Raw genomic sequence first — 20,361 nt, 5'->3', positions numbered from 1 at the left:
AAAAGGATGGCGGTTTACGTCCTTGTCTGGATTTTCGTGAGATTAACAAAATTACTGTACGCAATCCTTACCCACTGCCATTGATTCCTGATCTGTTTAACCAGTTAATGGGGGCCAAGTGGTTCTCTAAAATTGACCTTAAGGGGGCATACAATCTGTTGCGCATGAAGGAGGGTGACGAATGGAAGACTGCTTTTAACACTCCTGTGGGTCATTTTGAGAATCTGGTTATGCCTTTTGGTCTTACTAATGCTCCTGCATTTTTTCAGAATCTGATTAATGACATCCTTAGACCTTTGATCGGCAAAAATGTGGTTGTGTATTTGGATGACATTTTGATTTATTCGCCGGATCTGGAGTCTCATTGGCGGAGCGTGCGTGAGGTATTACAGTTATTAATGGACAATTCGCTTTTTGCTAAGCTGGAGAAATGTGAGTTCGCTGTACAGAGAATTAGTTTTTTGGGCTACATTATCTCCAGCAAAGGTTTTGAGATGGATCCGGTTAAGGTTCAGGCTGTGCAGGAATGGCCTAGGCCTATTGGTTTGAAATCGATACAGAGGTTTTTGGGTTTCGCCAATTACTACAGAAAATTCATAAAATTTTTTTCTAGTATTGTCAAACCTCTGACTGATCTCACCAGGAAAGGTGCTGATGCGGTTCAGTGGTCTTCTGAGGCCATTGAAGCTTTTGTGTATCTCAAGGAGAGGTTCACCTCTGCTCCCATCCTTATGCAGCCTGATGTGACTAGGCCGTTTTTGGTTGAGGTTGATGCTTCCTCTGTGGGGGTTGGCGCAGTATTGTCTCAGGATAACGGGGATGGATTACATCCCTGTGCCTTTTTTTTCAAAAAATTTTTCGGAGACTGAACTGAATTACGATATTGGTAATCGGGAATTATTGGCTATTAAACTCGCATTTGAACACTGGCGCCACTTCTTGGAAGGTGCGGAATTTCCCGTTCAGGTTCTTATGGATCATAAAAATCTGATATATCTTGATGCTGCCAAGCGCCTGAATGCCCGTCAGGCTAGGTGGGCACTGTTTTTCTCGCGGTTTAATTTCTCCGTTACTTACATCCCTGGTACTAAGAATGTTAAGGCGGATGCCTTGTCTCGCAGTTTTTCTCCCATAGTCGGTGCTGAGAAAGAGGAGAACATTTTACAAGAAGGTGTTGTGATAGCTGCTTTGGACTCCGTTTTGGAAAATGAGATTCTTAAAGCACAGGAGAATGCCCCTTCTAACACTCCTCATGGGAGGTTGTTTGTGCCTGGGACCTTTAGGAGAGATTTGTTTGTTGAGTGTCACGAATCTCGGTTGGCAGGTCATCCCGGAATCTCTGAGACCAAGAGACTGGTGGGTCGCAGTTTTTGGTGGCCTGGATGGCAGAAGGAAGTCATTAAGTGGGTGCGTCAATGTACTATATGTGCTAGATCTAAGTCCTCACATACTCCTGCTGCGGGGTTGCTTTGTCCTTTGGAGGTTCCCAGTGCTCCTTGGACACATTTGGCTATGGACTTTATAACTGACCTTCCCCCCTCTGAGGGTTTTACTGTCATCTGGGTGGTCGTGGACCGTTTTAGCAAGATGTGTCACTTGGTTCCTTTCGTCAAACTGCCCTGCGCTAAAACTCTCGCTAAGGCCTTTGTCAAGGAAATTGTCAGACTTCATGGCGTTCCTACTGACATTGTTTCTGATAGGGGTCCTCAGTTCGTGGCTCGTTTTTGGCGTGCCTTTTGTGATAGGTTGGGAGTTCATTTGTCGTTCTCGTCCGGATATCATCCTGAATCTAATGGCCAGACAGAAAGGAAAAACCAGGATGTTGAGCAGTTCTTGCGTTGTTTTGTGGCAGACAATCAAGAGGGGTGGTCTGAGTTTCTGCCACTTGCTGAATTTGCTCTGAACAATCATACATCTTCTTCTGCTGGTTGTTCGCCTTTTTTTTGTTGTTCTGGGAGACATCCGTCGTTTGGGTCGTTCTCCAAGTTGGGATCTGCCGTGCCTGAGGAGGAGAATTTTTCCGGTGATTTGGAGAGAGTTTGGATGGATGTGCGTGGTAATCTTCAGGAGGCCAACAGAAAATCTAAAGACTACTTTGATAGGAAACGACAGGAGGTTTTGTTCGCTGTTGGTGACATGGTTTGGTTGTCCTCTAGGAATCTGCGGTTGAGGATTCCTTCTAAGAAATTGGGTCCCAAGTTTGTAGGGCCCTTTAAGGTGCTTCAGGTTGTCAACCAATCTGCTGTTAGGTTGGAGGTTCCTACCTCCTGGAAAATTAATCCGGTATTTCATGTCTCTCTGTTGAAAAAAGCTGTTGTATCGGATTGTGACGCCTCTGCCTCTGTTCCTCCGGTGGTGGAGGACGGGGAATATGAAATTTCTCGCATCCTTAACTCTAGACGGTATAGAGGTAGTTTGCAGTATCTTGTGGCCTGGAAAGGTTTCGGTCCCGAGGATAACTCTTGGGTGAGGTCGGATGATGTTTCCGCGTCCAGACTTATCAGAGCGTTTCACAGGAGATTTCCTGATAAGCCTGGTCCTAGGGGATCCGGAGGATCCTCTTAGAAGGGGGGGTACTGTTAGAACCTTGCTCTTAGGTTTTTTTTCCTTTGCTGGTCACATGACCTTGTTGGCCTATTTAATCCTGCTCCGCCCTTCTGGCTTTGCTGGACTTCATTGTATATCTACTTTCTAGTTAGCCTGTGCTCTGTGTCTTGCTCTGCTAGTTTGCTTGGTCTACTGACCTCTATGTTCTATATATTTTGTTTGTTCGTCTGGCTGCTACTATTTCTGTTAGGAGGTGTCCCATATTCCTCCCAGTCCTTAGTGTAACAATAATCAGTCCACAACTTAATGGCGGTTTCCTCTTATCTTTACTTGCGGTGGTTAGGCAGACCGGGGCATGGGTACCAGCTGGTAGTAGAGGTCCGGGCGGTCTGGCAGCAAGTTGGGAATTCACCTCGCCAGGTGAAGTTGTAGGCCTTCCCTTTGCGCTAATCTCTTTGGCTCTGCTGCTTATAGCTGTGCTGTGGCCCTCGTCCCTGAGTAAAACGTCTTTGTGTTCACCCGTATGGCAGGCAGCTCGGGCCTTCCTGGAGTGTCGCTTCTACGTGGCAGTGCTGGGCCCTATGTGCTGCTGAGCCTCCGGGCATCTGATGGGGCCAGGAGTCCTGCAGTTTCTGCTGCTGGGCCTTCAGTGCCCCACAATCTCGGACTCCGGTGTCCGGTTCTTACACTCCTCTCTGGGGTGAACTGCCGTGCAGCTCCACTCCCCAGGTCTTTCCTCTTCAATGTCCTGTATTCAACTCCTCTCACTAACTCTAACTAACCCCGCCTCCAGATTCTAGTTGCTAAGGGGAGGATCTCCCCTTGCGGGTCTGGAGCCAGGAAAGTGTTGCATGCTAGTATACCTGACTAGGGGACCCCCTGCTTGCTTCCAGGCATGGCATTACCTCTTGTGAGGGAGGCAATGCCACTGTGGCAACCGGACCCCTGAGGTGCCACATTAGCACTTGTCGTGACATCAGCGGATGTCAGAGCCGGCTGCAGCCGGGGGTCACATGATGCCTGTGAGTAGCTAGTGATAGCACCGCTCACAGGCATTATCTGCAACGTAAGGTAATTACAAAAATCCTTAGAGGCCCCGGGGGGATACATTGGGGGGTAATATAAAGTACTGGACAACCCTTTTAAACTACAGCAGTATGGCAGGACATCCAAAATGAGACTATCATCAGCAGGTAATACCAGCAGGGGGAAAGTATATAAAGCCGCACCCAAAAGTTGATAGAGCAGACAAATGAGTAAATGAAAACACCTATTACCCTAAAAAGAAAGAAGCAGGGATAACAGAAACTAAACACCTGAGAAAAAGTATATCTGCTGTTGATTGTCAGACAGAGAAGCCAACCACAAAATACAGGCTCAAGGGTTCGAACCAAGACACATGTGACGCGCCCCTGGGCCTGTGTCGCGCTGCGTTGCGCATGCGGGAGCTTACCCGGAGCCGGATCTGTTGAGGGTTGTAGTCTCGTGGCGGTGACCCGGTCCGTGCCCAGGGAGTCAAACTGAGCGGCGATGTATCAGCGGTAGATGTTGGACGACTACGCCACCCGTTGAGTACAGCTAAGGAGCTGCTGCTGCAGGGCAGACCGCTGAGGCCGGTGGTAGGATTGTGCAGCGTGATAGTATAACCCCCAACGGGAGGGGTATGGCCTCAGGGCAGCCGACGTGGATGATGGGGGTAGCAGGAACCACTCGGAGACGGTACGGTGTAGTTCAGGGTCTTTACTGGTGACAAAGATAGACCCTCCCGGAGTACTGGCTAGCGATTGGGGCCTGGTCAGTCCTTGAGCAGATGGGATCTCCCCTGGCCAGGCGGAGTTGTTGGCCTCCCAAACTAACTGTACTCTTCTGGCTACCTTGCTAGAGGCGGGTATAAGTAGCCCACGTCCCTCAGTGTACCGTGTGGTGCTCACCCGTATGGCCGGTGACTCGGGGCCTTCTAGTAGCTTCTGCTCCACGACGGCGGTGCTGGTCCCATGCGTGTGACCGTGCCTTCGGGTTTCTTGGCCAGAGGACCTGGAATCCCCTGCCTGACGGATTCTGCTGCTGGGTAGGAGTTAGTCCCCACAGCCTCGGACTCCGGTAAGAAATCTTCTCAGTCAGGGCGAGCTCTGCAGCTGCCAGCCCCTGACTCCTTGTAACACTGCTCCCACAGAGCTCCTGATGTTCTGTTCCTATATTTGCTTCTTTTCTCTGTCTCTACTTCTTCTCTACTCACTAACCCTGCCTCAGCCCTAGGTTTATATAGGGGAAGTTCTTCCCCTCCCAGGACTGGGCAGGAGGTGTGGCATGCATAGGATCCCTGACCAAGAGACCTCCCACCTGCTCTCAGACGTAATATCTCTATCACTGTGGCAACCAGACCCCTGGGGTGTCACATTCCCCCCTAGTGAACTTTAGTACTCCGGGACTAAACATATTTTTAGAAAAAACATAACAAGGTATAAACAATAATAATACAATAAGAAAAACACATAAAGATGGTTACGGCGTGTCCGCAACCGGGTGCAGTTTTGAAGAAAACAAAGGTGTCCATTTCACCAAAACAGGGAGACGTAACCAGGTAGGGGTCTGTCCTGCCCCGAGTCCTTATCAGTCTTTTAGTCCATCCTGGGTTACGCTCCAACTAATTGTACAAGGATTCCCGGTAAATCCACCAAGGACTCCTAAAAATAACTAGAAACACATAATTATTTACAAGCAACAAGAAAAACAGGTAACCATAAATAAAACAACTTATACACTTCAAATCCTCCATCGTGCGGGTAACTGGCCTCTAGTGGCCCTAGTGGACCTACGGAGCTGACTGTCTAGCCCCGAACTACAGGGTGTAGGAACTGTCAAGGGTAAACTGGGCAGCTGTCCACGGGCCCTTTGGCTCACTAGAGGCATGGCAGGTTCACTATAAGCAGAGGGTTGATCCTCCTGGTCTGCTGGTGTGGGGTCTTCTGCCTCCTGGACCGGTTGTTCTTCCAGCTCTAGCTGTTGCTCCGTAGGTGCTTGGGATGCTGGTTGGAGGAAGGTGAGTACGGGTACCACAACTGCGCCATTGACTTGAGTCCAAGACCGAGGGAAGTCTCCGAGCACAGTACTAACCATATCTTCCCTTTCCTCTACGGGTCGAGGGTCTTCTTGTTCCTCTTCAGGGTTCCGTAGCTGTTCGGGACACTTCTTCAGGTGATCCCGGGATACAATGGTTGTGGTTTCCCCTCCGTCTTTACTGATGGTACAGACCTTTGGGTTGTCGTGGCTTGAGGGCAGTACGATGTACGGGTCCTTCTCCCACTGGTCGTCCAACTTGTGGAGCCGCCTTTTCCTCTTCAAGACCTGCTCTCCGGGTACCAGGGGAACAGCGGGAGCACACTGGTTGTAAGTTTTCTCTTGTCTTTCCCTAGCTTGACAGAGACTTCGCTCCACGCTCTCCTGTACTTTCCGGTACTGCTGCTGCCTCTCTGTGTCCCAGTCTGCTTCTGGTGAAGTGTCCTCGGGTGTCAGGACTCCCATCTCCAGGTCAACAGGTAGCTTCCCAGGTCTTGCCCTCATCAGGTAAGCCGGGGTACAGTTGGTGGAACCTACCGGGATGTGGTTGTATAGGTCCACTAGGTCGGGCAACCTCTCAGGCCACAGACTGCGTTCTTAAGGGGCAATGTTTTCAGAAGATCTATCACCACCTGGTTCATTTTCTCACAAAGTCCATTAGTTTGCGGATGATAGGGTGTCGTCCTTATCTTCCGGCAGCCATACAGAGTGCAGAATTCTTGGAAGACCTCCGCTTCAAAGGCAGGTCCCTGGTCTGTCAACACTTGGTCCGGGTACCCGTGTGGACGGCAGAAATGCTGCTGGAAGGCTCTAGCTGCTGTTCGAGCTGTTAAGTCCTTGACGGGGACGACAACCAAGAACCGGGAGTAGTGATCCACGATGGTTAGTGCGTAGACGTAGCCACTTCTGCTTGGGGTCAGTTTTACATGATCCAAGGCTACCAGTTCCAACGGCTGCCGGGTGACGATGGACTGCAGGGGAGTCTTCTGGCTGGCACGGTCCTTCCTCCTCAGGTTGCACGGGCCACAGTCTCTGCACCACCTCTCGATGGTTCCCCTCATGCCTACCCAATGGAACCGCCCGCGCAGCAGGAACTCCAGCTTCTTCCATCCGAAATGCCCAGCTCCATCGTGGTATGCCTCCATCACCATGGCTGCGTCTCGTCGTGGCACCACTACTTGCCAGATTAGTTCATGCGTCCGGGAGTTAACCATCCTGCGGCACAACTTCCCCTTGTAAAGGAACAGTCTACTCTTTTCTGCCCACAGTTGCTTGGCTTCCTCCGGAGCGTCTGGGTCAAGGCGAGCCTCTGGCCGAGTCAGCATCTCCTTCACCAGCCGGTCGGCAGGGTCACTGTCTTGCGTTTCCGCCCAGTTGTAGTGAGGTAAGGGGTTAAGCGTAGCGCCTTGCTTACTCCTTACCCGATGGGAATACTGGATAGTCCCATGACGGTGAAACGCGGGGAGTTCGACTTCTTCCAGTCCCTCTGGATCTTCTCCTACGTCCGGTAGGTTTGGCATCCTGGACAGGGCGTCCGCGTTGGTATTGGAGCGTCCTGCCCAGTATTTGATGGTGAACTCGTAGTTGGACAGGCGGGCCATCCATCTCTGCTCTAGGGCACCGAGTCTTGCCGTGTCCAGGTGTGTCAACGGGTTGTTATCCGTGTACACGACGAACCGGGAAGAAGCGAGGTAGTGCTTAAAGCGTTCGGTGACTGCCCACACCACTGCCAGGAACTCTAGCTTAAATGAGCTGTAATTCTCAGGGTTTCTTTCGGTGGGTCGCAGTTTTCGGCTGGCGTAAGCGATTACTCGCTCTTTCCCCTGCTGGATCTGGGACAGCACGGCTCCTAGTCCGATGTTACTTGCGTCGGTGTAGAGGATAAAGGGCTGGCTGTAATCCGGGTACGCCAGGATTTCATCCCCCGTGAGGGCCATCTTCAGCTGGCGGAAGGACTCTTCTTCCAACTTCTCCCATCTGAAGGGCGGCTTCTGGTTCTTGGCCTTCCGGGACTGGCCTATCAGGAGGTCCTGCATAGGAGCTGCCTTTTTGGTGAAACCGGGGATGAACCTGCGGTAGTAGCCTACCAACCCGAGGAACTGCCGCACTTCCTTTACACTGGAGGGACTTGGCCATTCCTTAATTGTGGTGATCTTATCAGGGTCGGGAGCCACTCCGTCAGCACTCACCACGTGTCCCAGGTACTGCACCTTTGGTTTCAGGAGGTGACACTTGGAGGGTTTCACCTTTAGGCCGTAGCTTGCCAGAGCTTCGAACACTTCCGCCAGGTGTTTCAGGTGGTCCTCATAAGTCTTAGAATATACGATGACATCGTCCAGGTACAACAGGACCGTCTCGAAGTTTCTGTGGCCCAGACAGCACTCCATTAATCGTTGGAAGGTTCCTGGTGCGTTGCAGAGTCCGAACGGCATACAGGTAAACTCGCTAAGTCCCATCGGGGTGGTGAATGCGGTCTTCTCCCGGTCCGCCTCTGCTACAGGAACCTGCCAGTACCCACTAGTGAGATCCAAGGTAGAGAAGAAGTTAGCAGATCTTAAAGCAGCCAAAGACTCCTCTATCCTTGGTAAGGGGTACGCATCCTTGTGTGTGATACGGTTGATTTTCCGGTAATCTACACACATCCTCATGGTGTTGTCTTTCTTTTTGACTAAGACTAGTGGAGCTGCCCAGGGGCTACAGCTATCCCTGATCACCCCAGCCTCCTTCATGTCTCTAAGCATCCCCTTGGCGTGTTGGTAGTGTGCAGGGGGTACGGGTCGATACCTCTCTTTTATGGGAGGATGGTCTCCCGTGGGGATGTGGTGTTCTACCCCCTTGACTCGCCCGAAGTCTAACGGGTGTTTACTAAACACTCTCTCGTACTCTTGAACCACCCGATAAACTCCCTGTTTCTGGTGTGAGGGAGTGGAGTCAGTACCCAAATGTAGTTGCTGACACCAGTCCTCCATTGTTTTCTTAGAGCCGTTACCTTCCTCCGGGTGAGATGGAGGCAAGGGTTCCACAGATTGTATAGCATTTTGGTTAATGGTATATAATTTGGCTAGCGTGGCATACCGGGGCAGGTACACTTCCCTCTTCCCGATATTGATTATGCGAACGGGCACCCTCCCATGGCGTACATTAACCACCCCCCGTGCTGTCAAGATGGTGGGCCTACTGTCTGAGTAAATTGGTTCTACCATTGCCTGGTAATCTCTACCTCTCAGACCAATAGCTGCCCGGCACCAAATCATCATTTCACTTTTTGGGGGCATGGCAATAGGGAAAGGGTCACACATTCTCACGCTACCAATCTCACCGCCGGAGAGTTCCACCTGTTGCCGTCGCATCAGTGCCCGGATCTCTTTTTGGAGCACTCGCTGCTCGCCGGAGCTGGCGTTCTTGGCAACCTGCTGTAAAAGGAAAATCACCTCTGCAAGACAATTTTCACTTACATTAGTTCCTAGAGTTATCTTTGGGTGACTCTCGTGTTTGTCAATGTCTACAATGATCAGTCCCTGTGCTGCCAGTTTGACTCTACCGATTTTAATGGTCACCTCTTTAAATCCAATCTGTGGCACGGGCTGACCATTGCTGGCGATGATACTCAAGTCGTCGTCAGGGTAGCGGGTGATATCCGAGTCATTCCAGTACTGCTTGAAGAGCACGTACGGGATGGTGGTGACCTGTGACCCGGTGTCCAGTAGGGCACTCATAGGAATGCCATCCAGTACCACGGGTAAGACTGGACGTCCTCCCACATATTTGTCGCGCCAGTTCGATGGGCCTGGTGATCTTTTTCCTGGGGGTTGGCCCTCTACCCCAGGTTGTGCCAGTTTAAAGGACAGTACCTTGCCATATGTCCGGGTTGATTGCAGCGGCGGCAGATGGGTCGTCCGTCCTCGTTGTATCGGTCGCTGGGTCTCCCTCTGGCCGGTGGGGTCCTCCTTGGTCGACGCCACGGGATGTCCTCCGGTCCGGATGCCAGCTGGATCTTCCCTGGAGTGGAAACCTGTAAAGACTGCACAGTTCGGGTTAGCGCAGCAACGCTTTTAGCTAGCTCTTGGACCTGATGGTGCAGGTCTGGAGCCGGGTCATTGTTCAAAGCCTGCGCATCAGCTCCCACAGGCCCTGCCGACAAGGGTGCCGCCTCCTGGTGGTAAGTGGTAGTGGGGCGTCTGTGGGTCACAACGCCACCTGGTGCCAGTTCTCGGAGCACCCGGATGGCTCTGTCCTTGAACTGTGCAAATCCCAGATGAGGGTCCTGTAAGACCATTGCCCGCAACTGGGTTCGGTGGGCATTGCAATATAAACCCTCTATAAATTGTTCAGTCAACAGCCTGTCCTCGTCTCCCACGCCGTCAGGGTCGGTCTGCTTAATGGCTCTCAGGGCCTCTTGTAGGTTCAGGGCATAGTCCCTTATACTCTCGTATGCTCGCTGCTTGCACCCGTAGAATCTAAGCTTGATCTCGGCTGAGGTGCGGGTATCAAAGGTGTCCCTCAGCCGGGTTAGTATCCCTGCGACAGTCCTCCCCCCAGGTGGCCAGGACTTTACCTCCCTTCGGGCTGCCCCAGTTAATTGGGCCACCAGGATGCTCACTTTTTGCTCTTCTGTGAGGGGGTACACCTGGAAGAGGCTATCCAGCTTTTCTCTAAAGTCATGCAGGGTATGTGACTCCCCTGAGTACTGGGGTAGCCAGGCCGCTCCCGGGATATAGGGCATGGTGAAAGGCATGACTGCAGCAGCGGTGGCGCTGGCGGGGGTTGAGGCAGTGAAGCTCTCCTCCGTATCCGACATCCTCCTCCCCCCTAGTGGACCGTGGCCTACCTTGCGATGATCCTCTTCCGTAGGCCGCGGCTCCGCAGTGGATCGTCAGGGTTGAGGACCTTCCGTCGCGCTCCTGTGACGTCGGCGTCTGCTGGGCTCCTTCCAGGACCTTACGCGACGTCCGGACGTGAGGCGGGGCTTCAGTTCTCGCGCGCTTTCAGAGTCCACGCCCCTCTTCTTCCCGCGCGACGTCTTCAAGATGGCGTCCAACGGCGGGAAAACTCCACGGAAGGCGGGAAGAAGGCTGAAAATGGCGCCGGATGGTGGGAATCTTCACCACAGGTAAGTTTGAACAGTCTTTTTCAGGCACGCAGTACCCGGTGGTTGCGGGCACGAAATCCTGCCGACTACGCCAAAAGTTGACGCGCCCCTGGGCCTGTGTCGCGCTGCGTTGCGCACGCGGGAGCTTACCCGGAGCCGGATCTGTTGAGGGTTGTAGTCTCGTGGCGGTGACCCGGTCTGTGCCCAGGGAGTCAAACTGAGCGGCGATGTATCAGCGGTAGATGATGGACGACTACGCCACCCGTTGAGTACAGCTAAGGAGCTGCTGCTGCAGGGCAGACCGCTGAGGCCGGTGGTAGGATTGTGCAGCGTGGTAGTATAACCCCCAACGGGAGGGGTATGGCCTCAGGGCAGCCGACGTGGATGATGGGGGTAGCAGGAACCACTCGGAGATGGTACGGTGTAGTTCAGGGTCTTTACTGGTGACAAAGATAGACCCTCCCGGAGTACTGGCTAGCGATTGGGGCCTGGTCAGTCCTTGAGCAGATGGGATCTCCCCTGGCCAGGCGGAGTTGTAGGCCTCCCAAACTAACTGTACTCTTCTGGCTACCTTGCTAGAGGCGGGTATAAGTAGCCCACGTCCCTCAGTGTACCGTGTGGTGCTCACCCGTATGGCCGGTGACTCGGGGCCTTCTAGTAGCTTCCGCTCCACGACGGCGGTGCTGGTCCCATGCGTGTGACCGTGCCTTCGGGTTTCTTGGCCAGAGGACCTGGAATCCCCTGCCTGACGGATTCTGCTGCTGGGTAGGAGTTAGTCCCCACAGCCTCGGACTCTGGGTCCGGTAAGAAATCTTCTCAGTCAGGGCGAGCTCTGCAGCTGCCAGCCCCTGACTCCTTGTAACACTGCTCCCACAGAGCTCCTGATGTTCTGTTCCTATATTTGCTTCTTTTCTCTGTCTCTACTTCTTCTCTACTCACTAACCCTGCCTCAGCCCTAGGTTTATATAGGGGAAGTTCTTCCCCTCCCAGGACTGGGCAGGAGGTGTGGCATGCATAGGATCCCTGACCAAGAGACCTCCCACCTGCTCTCAGACGTAATATCTCTATCACTGTGGCAACCAGACCCCTGGGGTGTCACACATGCACCGTGCTTCCTGTTATATTTACTGCACATTATTGGAGCTGGTCTTTTTTTATATAAGAATATCTATACAGTGACTTCATATACAGTACATAGATATTAGGGTTACAGGCAACATCACATATTTTGAACAGAAGAATAGAGACATATCCATAGTTCTTTATCTAATGGCATATATTTTAGGCAAAGTCCTCACTCAAATACTCAAATGCTCCTAAAGGAGACACTTTGGCTATAGTTTCTTTAAGAAACAAAGTGGGCTTTATTCACCCTCCGTGGGTCCAACACTGAGTTTTCTTCTGCTTTTCCCACTGTTCCCCGAATGCAGAAAACCCCACAGTATCAACACGATCAGTGAGTCACCTTATACCAAGTAGAGGAGCTATAGGGCCAAACACCCTGGCTTGAACTAACACGTTGGAGCTGAGAAGAAACTATCCATTTACGGTGTCCAAATTGTTTCATATGTGACTCTTGTATTTCTTTTAGAGTAAGTAATTTTATCATACAGCACTGCAGAATTGGCTTTGTTTAAAGATGCAGTCTCACTAAGTTTTTTATTTCAATTAATTCAATTTTATTAAATGGGTTTATATGTGCATGTAGTGCAGTGTGAAATACAGTTATATGAAAAAGTTTGGGCACCCCTATTAATCTTAAGCTTAATGTTTTCTAAAAATTGGTGTTTTTGCAACAGCTATTTCAGTTTGATATATGTAATAACTTTTGGACACAGTAATGTTTCTGCCTTGAAATGAGGTTCATTGTACTAACAGAAAATGTGCAATCTGCATTCAAACTAAATTTGACAGGTGCATAAGTATGGGCACCCTTATCATTTTCTTGTTTTAAACACTCCTACCTACTATTTACTGACTTACTAAAGCACTTTTTTTGGTTTTGTAACCTTATTAAGCTTTGAACTTCATAGCCAGGTGTATGCAATCATGAGAAAAGCTACTTAAAGTGGCCACTTGCAAGTTGTTCTCCTGTTTGAATCTCCTCTGAAGAGTGGCATCATGGGCTCCTCAAAACAACTGTCAAATGATCTGAAAACAAAGATTATTCAACATAGTTGTTCAGGGGAAGGATACTAAAAGCTGTCTCACAGATTTAACCTGTCAGTTTCCACTGTGAGGAACATAGTAAGGAAATGGAAGAACACAGGGACAGTTCTTGTTAAGGCCAGAAGTGGCAGGCCAAGAAAAACATCAGAAAGGCAGAGAAGAAGAATGGTGAGATCAGTCAAGGACAATCCTCAGACCACCTCCAGAGAGCTGCAGCATCAACTTGCTGCAGATGGTGTCACTGTGCATCGGTCAACTATACAACGCACTTTGCACAAGGAGAAGCTGTATGGGAGAGTGATGCGAAAGAAGCCGTTTCTGCAAGCACGCCACAAACAGAGTTGGCTGAGGTATGCAAAAGCACATTTGGAGAAGCCAATTTCTTTTTGGAAGAAGGTCCTGTGGACTGATGAAACCAAGATTGAGTTGTTTGGTCATACAAAAAGGCGTTATGCATGGCGGCAAAAAAACACAGCATTCCAAGAAAAACACTTGCTACCCACAGTAAAATTTGGTGGAGGTTCCATCATGCTTTGGGGCTGTGTGGCCAATGCCGGCACCGGGAATCTTGTTAAAGTTGAAGGACGCATGGATTCCACTCAGTATCAGCAGATTCTTGACAATAATGTTCAAGAATCAGTGATAAAGTTGAAGTTATGCAGGGGATGGATCTTTCAGCAAGACAATGATCCAAAATACCGCTCCAAATCTACTCAGGCATTCATGCAGAGGAACAATTACAATGTTCTGGAATGGCCATCCCAGTCCCCAGACCTGAATATCATTGAACATCTGTGGGATCATTTGAAGAGGGCTGTCCATGCTCGGCGACCATCAAACTTAACTGAACTGGAATTGTTTTGTAAAGAGGAATGGTCAAAAATACCTTCATCCAGGATCCAGGAACTCATTAAAAGCTACAGGAAGCGACTAGAGGCTGTTATTTTTGCAAAAGGAGGATCTACTAAATATTAATGTCACTTTTCTGGTGAGGTACCCATACTTATTGTTACGGGTCCGGGTGGTGGAACCTCTGTGCCGAGGTGCAAGGAGGGACCCAGAGGGGCGTGACTAAGTATCCACCCGAACCGACCCTGGTCGTACGGCAGCTAACGACACCGTGACCAGGGAGGATCCGGGCAGAGGGACCAGGTGCTACTCTGGGGACGACCTTGTAAGAGAGCAGGTGGCTCCCACGGGTCAGAGGGCTGGGACTGACCGGTATGGTGGATGGACACGGCAAGCAGGCGGAAGTCTCTGGTAGCTGACAGGAGGTCACAGTTCGAGAAAGCAGGGCAAGTAGCAGTCTATAGGTTTACCAGGAACGTGGTCACAGCAAGTGACGGCAGGGTCTCCAGGCAGGCTGGCAGAAAGCAAGCAGGTGCTCCCAGGTGAGCGGGCTGACGGACACAGCAGGTAACAGGCAGGTAACTGGTGGACGCTCCCAGGTGAGCGGTCTGACAGACGAGACAGGTAACAGGCAGGTAACTGGTGGACGCTCCCAGGTGAGCGGTCTGACAGACGAGACAGGTAACAGGCAGGTAACTGGTGGACGCTCCCAGGTGAGCGGTCTGACAGACGAGACAGGTAACAGGCAGGTAACTGGTGGAATAACAGGCTGGCAGGCAGGACGAGAAGTCAAGCTAGTGACGCGCCCCCTGGGCCTGTGCTGTGCAGGGGATACCCGGAGCCGGATCGCTGGGGTTTGTAGTCCTCTGTGGCTGTGACCCGGTCCGTGCCCAGGGCGGTCAAACCAGTGGCAGTATTAGTAATGTGACAAATGTCCGACTACGCCACCCGTGGATTGCGGTCAGTGGGGACCGCCGCTGCGCTGCAGACCGCTAAGGCTGATGTTGTATGCGCAGCCAAGTATGGGATAACTCCCCACGGGAGAAGTATTGCCTCAGGGCAGCTAGAGTGGATGATGGGAGTGATGGTGCGCGAGTGTCCCAGCACCAGTAGTGCTGGAGCGGTGAAGAAGCACAGAGACGTGGGGTTGCAGTTTCCAATGCTTTACTCACAGTTGTTATTCGTGTCAATCCTGCAGGCGATGACTGCCCAAGCCGTGCTGCGTCCACCAGGCAAGGGGCTCGACCAACTCCCAGGCAATTCCAGAGCGTGGCACAGGGCTCCCTTCTCTTCCCTTCTCTGGCCGTCTTCACCAGTGACCCACCTTTGTCCAGCTCCCTCGGGCCTTCTCTTGGCGAAACCTATCTCCGGTTTCCCTGACCCTATGTGGTATGCTTTCCTGGTGGATGTAGTGAGGGGTCTGTTGCCTCCACCAATTTGGGTTCCGGTACCCTGCTCTGTCAACCCTTCACCCGCAATCTCCTGGGCCTATGGGGTTCCTTCTTCCTTCGTGTCTCTGGACCTCTCTTAATGTGCTGTTCCTTATCTCCTCTCTGTTCCAGTTCCAGTTCCTACTTCTCCTTCTCCTCTCAGGCTCCGGCCTCTTCTCTAGGCCTGCCTCTGGAGCAGCACCTAGCCTGAGCTGCTGCTCCCTGTCTGCTCTCCTCACAGACTGCACTGAACTGGACCCTGTCCTAAGATGGTGCCCACCTTATATACCTCCCTTATGTGTGAGCCCAGGTGACTAGCAACCAATGGGCTCCTACCTATGCCCAGAGACCCACCCCTATCTGCTCCTACACCACTGGGTTTTCCTTCCCCTCCCCACTCCAGACAGGGACAGATGCTGTAGTGCCTCCACTCCTGTCTCGTGGGAGCACCGTTGACCTGTCCCTCGGAAATGGGGTGTGTGTGGTGCATGCAGCCTAACGAGTCCTGGTCCACACTCCATCCTTACCCGGGAGTGGAATATCACACCTCTGGTTTGTGGTGCAATACCCCTGTAGCAGCCGAGCCCTCGGGGTGCTACATTAGCAGCGGAACCTGAGGGCTGAAGCACAAATAAGACACAGTGCAAACAACTTTGCTCGGGCACCTCCATTTTGGAGGAGGTGCCTTAAATGTGGGAAGTCCTCTGGCCATTGGCCGGGGACTCTTTAGGAAGATGCGCGCTGTCCCTTTAAGAGGGGGGGGGAGTGCGCGCACGCGCGCCCTAAGCACTCTGCTGGAGGAGGAACGCGCGCTGGCCACAGCAGGGAACGGAGCGCAGGGAGAAGCCGCGCCAGGAGCCGGGGGGCGGGAGAGACGGTGTCCCTGTCTGACATGGGGCAGGGACGCCACTGCGCCGACAGAGACAGGAGTGCTGGAGGGACCCACGCGAGGAGCGCGGAGGTGAGAGGGACGGCGTCCCTGCCTAGCAGAGGGCAGGGACGCCGATGCTACACTTATGCACCTGTCAAATTTTGTTTGAATGCAGATTGCACATTTTCTGTTAGTACAATAAACCTCATTTCAAGGCAGAAACATTACTGTGTCCAACAGTTATTACATATATTAAACTGAAATAGCTGTTGCAAAAACACCAATTTTTATAAAACATTAAGCTTAAGATTAATAGGGGTGCCCAAACTTTTTCATATAACTGTATAGTACATATATCTGCAGATTGATAGCGCTTGAGGACATGGCAGGTTCCCTTTAAGAAAACATTGACAAATGTCATGAAAAATAATGCACATTTTAGGTACTTTTGTACTACTACAACTAATAATAATTATTATTATTTACATGTAGCGTGGGGTGGTAGCCGCGGGCGAGGCACTCGTCTCCTTTTACGCCCCGGCACTTGTGCTGTGAGGGCCTTACACCCGTGCCGGCCGCATGTAGCCGTTGGTGTGGGCTCGCGAGGACCATGTGTTTCACAGTTCAAAGAGAGAAACTTCTGTTCCAACACAAACTCTTTACTGAATGGTAATTTGGTAAAGGTTAAATACAAGTGATAGCGGGTACAAAGTCTTATGGACTCTTCCTTTAAAGTATAAGGCATTTTCTACTCAGTATCTGTCCTCTATAGCTTACACCAGGGCTACCGAGACACACTGTTTCGTCCTTCTCCGCCACAACCCAGTTCTAACGCTACAGTTCTGATCAGCAAGTCTCCTTAATTGCTCTTTGGTTCTGCATCCTATTTCTCCCACTACTGGTACCTTGGAACCCATGCACTCGGGACCCCCAATAATAAGTCGTACTCAGTCCTGCTTAGGTCCGTTACCTTACAAGCTCTGGGGTTTAGGACTTGGCATCCTCTCCTAGGACCCTTGTCCGGAAGATCACTATGTCTTGCCAGTCACTTTGCTTCAGGATCACACTATTCCTCGCCTTAGTCTCCTCTCACTATGTATCACCCATTAGGCAGTACTGCTCACTTCGCACTCTAAACTTGAACTAACTAACAGGAAGCAGTCACTTTCCCTGACACTAACCCCGCCTCTGTGGGCTAGTCCCAAACATTAACGCTATCCTAACTTACCCTATTGTCACTACCTATGCTACAGTCAACTATCTACATACCTATACTACCTGTACTATAACACTATACATTACACTATACATCCTGTATTATGCATTACTTATCTTACATTACTACACACTATACATTACAATTCACATGACACTATATATACAAAGACGCAAAACACTTTTCACACTAACTCGATTGGTGTCTTCAAGGGTAGGAACGTGATGGCACAGTCCACCACTCTTACAAATATTCCGCAGTGCTTTATAATTCATACAATTCACAGGGTACATGTACAATGTCAGAAATTACAGAGTTGTACAAAAATCTGGGGAACAAAAAAGAAGTGCAATATCAAATATAGTAAGGTGAAAGGAGGTGCTCACCTGGTTTGGTTGTGTAATGCACAACGATTGATGGAACTCAGAATTGTCAGCTGATGCAGCCCCACGGGCTGGAAAACCGGTAAGGCGCCAAGTAGGAATAAATAGATCTTCTTCCCCACTGATGAAAGTCCAAAGGAAAATTCCAGGAGACCAGATTGGTAGCCATGCGGGTAATTATTAACGCGTTTTGAAGTCATCCGACTTTTTCATCAGGAAAAAGTTTGTGTTTTTTTCCTGATGAATATGACGGATGACTTCGAAACGCAGTGATAATAAACTACATCGCTACCAATCCTGTTTCCTGGAATCCTCTTTTGGATTTTCATCAGCGGGGCAAAAGACTCATTTATTCCTATTTTGCAGAAATTACAGAGTAACACATTGTTCAATTCAAGCAAGAGGGGGTGAGGTCCCTGCTCGCAAGCTTACACTCTATGAAGAAAAAGATGGACACAAACGATAAAATGTGTTTGTAGTATTTGGTCCAGCCAACCCTCTAAGGGTATCCATATTAGGCTGAATGAACCAGTCACCTTGCAGTATATCTAGAGGTCTGAAGATTAGTCAGGTGGCATGACAGGCCTTCTGAAAAAGAACTGTCTCCTCAGTAGCACACCCAGTAAGCCTGCATTGCCAGAGGACATTGCAGATAGTGAGTGTAAGTATAAAAGAGTGGAAGAGCCGTCGTCACCCCTCCTGAAGGTTATAGTAATATAATGCTGTTTTATATGTTGTTTTATCTATTTCATGGCCTGTAACAGTTAGTTAGCCTGCGGACAGGATTAACTATTGGGCCAGCCCATGATGGCAGATGTTAGGGCGGGCATAGAGTGTTGTGTGTGAAGAAGAGAGAAGACTATACTCATGTTGCAAGTTCTGAAGTAACCAAGTACCAATTGGCAGAAGTAGTTCCACATCAGCAGGCAAGTGAGGTGCCTACAGGAAGCATTATCTATACTAGATAAGAAGGTCAAGTGTAGCCAGGTCTGGAAGTTCGAGTTAAGGAAAACTGGGTTGGTCACGCTGGGACACATTTTCTCCTAAGCTCAACCAATGTGGCCCTTACAAGGGAAGATGGAGGCTCTCAAAACAATCTGCTCTTTCAGTGTAACCAGCAATATCAGAGATATAACCGTCAAGCTTATAACTCTGAATTGTGCAGAATGATCCAATGGATTGCTTCCACGGAAGGGCTGCTGTCTGGAGAAGCAAACAAGGGGAAGAGCATGGTCTAGTAGCCAGGTCAAAACCTAGAGGGCAGACAAAATATAAAATCATCAGGCAGGAGAAACGACAATAAACAAGCCAAGGTCAAAATAGGAAACAAGAACTGAGACCAAAGAACTTAACCAGAGAAGCACAAGTCTATATCTGGCAGCTTGCAGCAATATGCTGGGAGTTTTTGTAGGCTGTGGTGATCTACAATAGGCTGAAGCAAGGAGATGATTACTCCACCTGGACAGCACACTCACCTATACTTCCAGAATGGACAGTGCTACAGGTCCCAGCCACCCTGATGTTAGTGGCTGGACAGAGCCTGTGCCACCCAGAACTTCTGGTTCCAACGTTTCCTCAATCATTAGTGACGTCCATAGAATGAATACAGTGACGCCTGGTGACAGAAGCAAAATTCGCAGGAGCAGGTCTCAGAGACGATATGACAGATGGGAGGAGCTGTAGGGCGATGTAGCACTGTGGAGAACTTTCTGGATGAGTGTGATAAGTTTATATTGTATTCTGTAGAGGATGGGCAACCAGTGCAATGACTGACACAAGGTGGATGTGTAGGGATGTGGACTGTCTTACACTGTTCCTTCCCCTGAAGACAACAGATGTACTATGTGAATAACGTCGTGCAGTTTTATATGTAAAAGGAACGTGTGTCTAATGTAATGTAATGTATTATGGTGCTGTACAGTGTATAAGGTGTTAATGTGTAATGTGAGTATAGCATAAGGATAAGCTTAGGACAGCATAAGATATATTAATAAGATATAGAATAAGGATAATAGGTTTAGCATATAAGATAGGAAATGGTTAAGGATATAACTAGCCCAGAGGGTGGGCACTAGTGTCAAAAAAGGGGGCACTTCCTGGTTAGAGGGAGTTCAGTGTCAGTTAGTGAAGTGCATAGCGAAGGCCAAGTTCAGGTGCGGTGGATTGCTGGGGGAAGCATGGGCCAACCGGTCAAGGCAGTGGGAGGCCAAATGGAGTTCCCTGATGGACATTCCTACAGCATCTGGAGCCTAAGGCTTGGGTCAGGTACCATGGAGCGGGCCTGGTCTTCCAACACCACGATGTCGGTGGACATGGAGTTACATGGGGGATAGGTGGCAGGTCCCGGGTACACTGCCAGAGTGGACAACGAATGCCTGAGGCTGATGGAGTCAGCGGGCTTGGGAGTAGTACAGCATGAACGTGTGGCAGAACAGAAGAATAGTTGAGGAAGGAAGTCTGAATTGATGTGCCCTGTCCCACCTGTATCCACCAGATGAACTTGGACTGTTTAGTAAAAGTTTGTCTGTTGCAAAGAACCTGGTGTCCCATTCATTCTGTGCGGTGGCTCCTGAGGACGGAGGACTGGAGGCAGCGGAGACCCGCAGCCTACAAGTGAGTGTGATGCACCCCACACCCTAAAGCACACTGGGACTGAGACACCCCTTGTTTGTAAAGTGCCAGAGTGCAACCGGACAGTAGCTAGTTCGCGACTACCGCTCTCGGACGCTTTATAGATGCATCAGTGTAGC

The sequence above is a fragment of the Phyllobates terribilis genome, unplaced genomic scaffold, assembly GCF_046119375.1.
Source record: "Phyllobates terribilis strain yellow unplaced genomic scaffold, ASM4611937v1 Scaffold_1__5_contigs__length_1240528914, whole genome shotgun sequence".
Classification (NCBI taxonomy): domain Eukaryota; kingdom Metazoa; phylum Chordata; class Amphibia; order Anura; family Dendrobatidae; genus Phyllobates; species Phyllobates terribilis.
Note: the sequence above shows the minus strand (reverse complement) of the source record.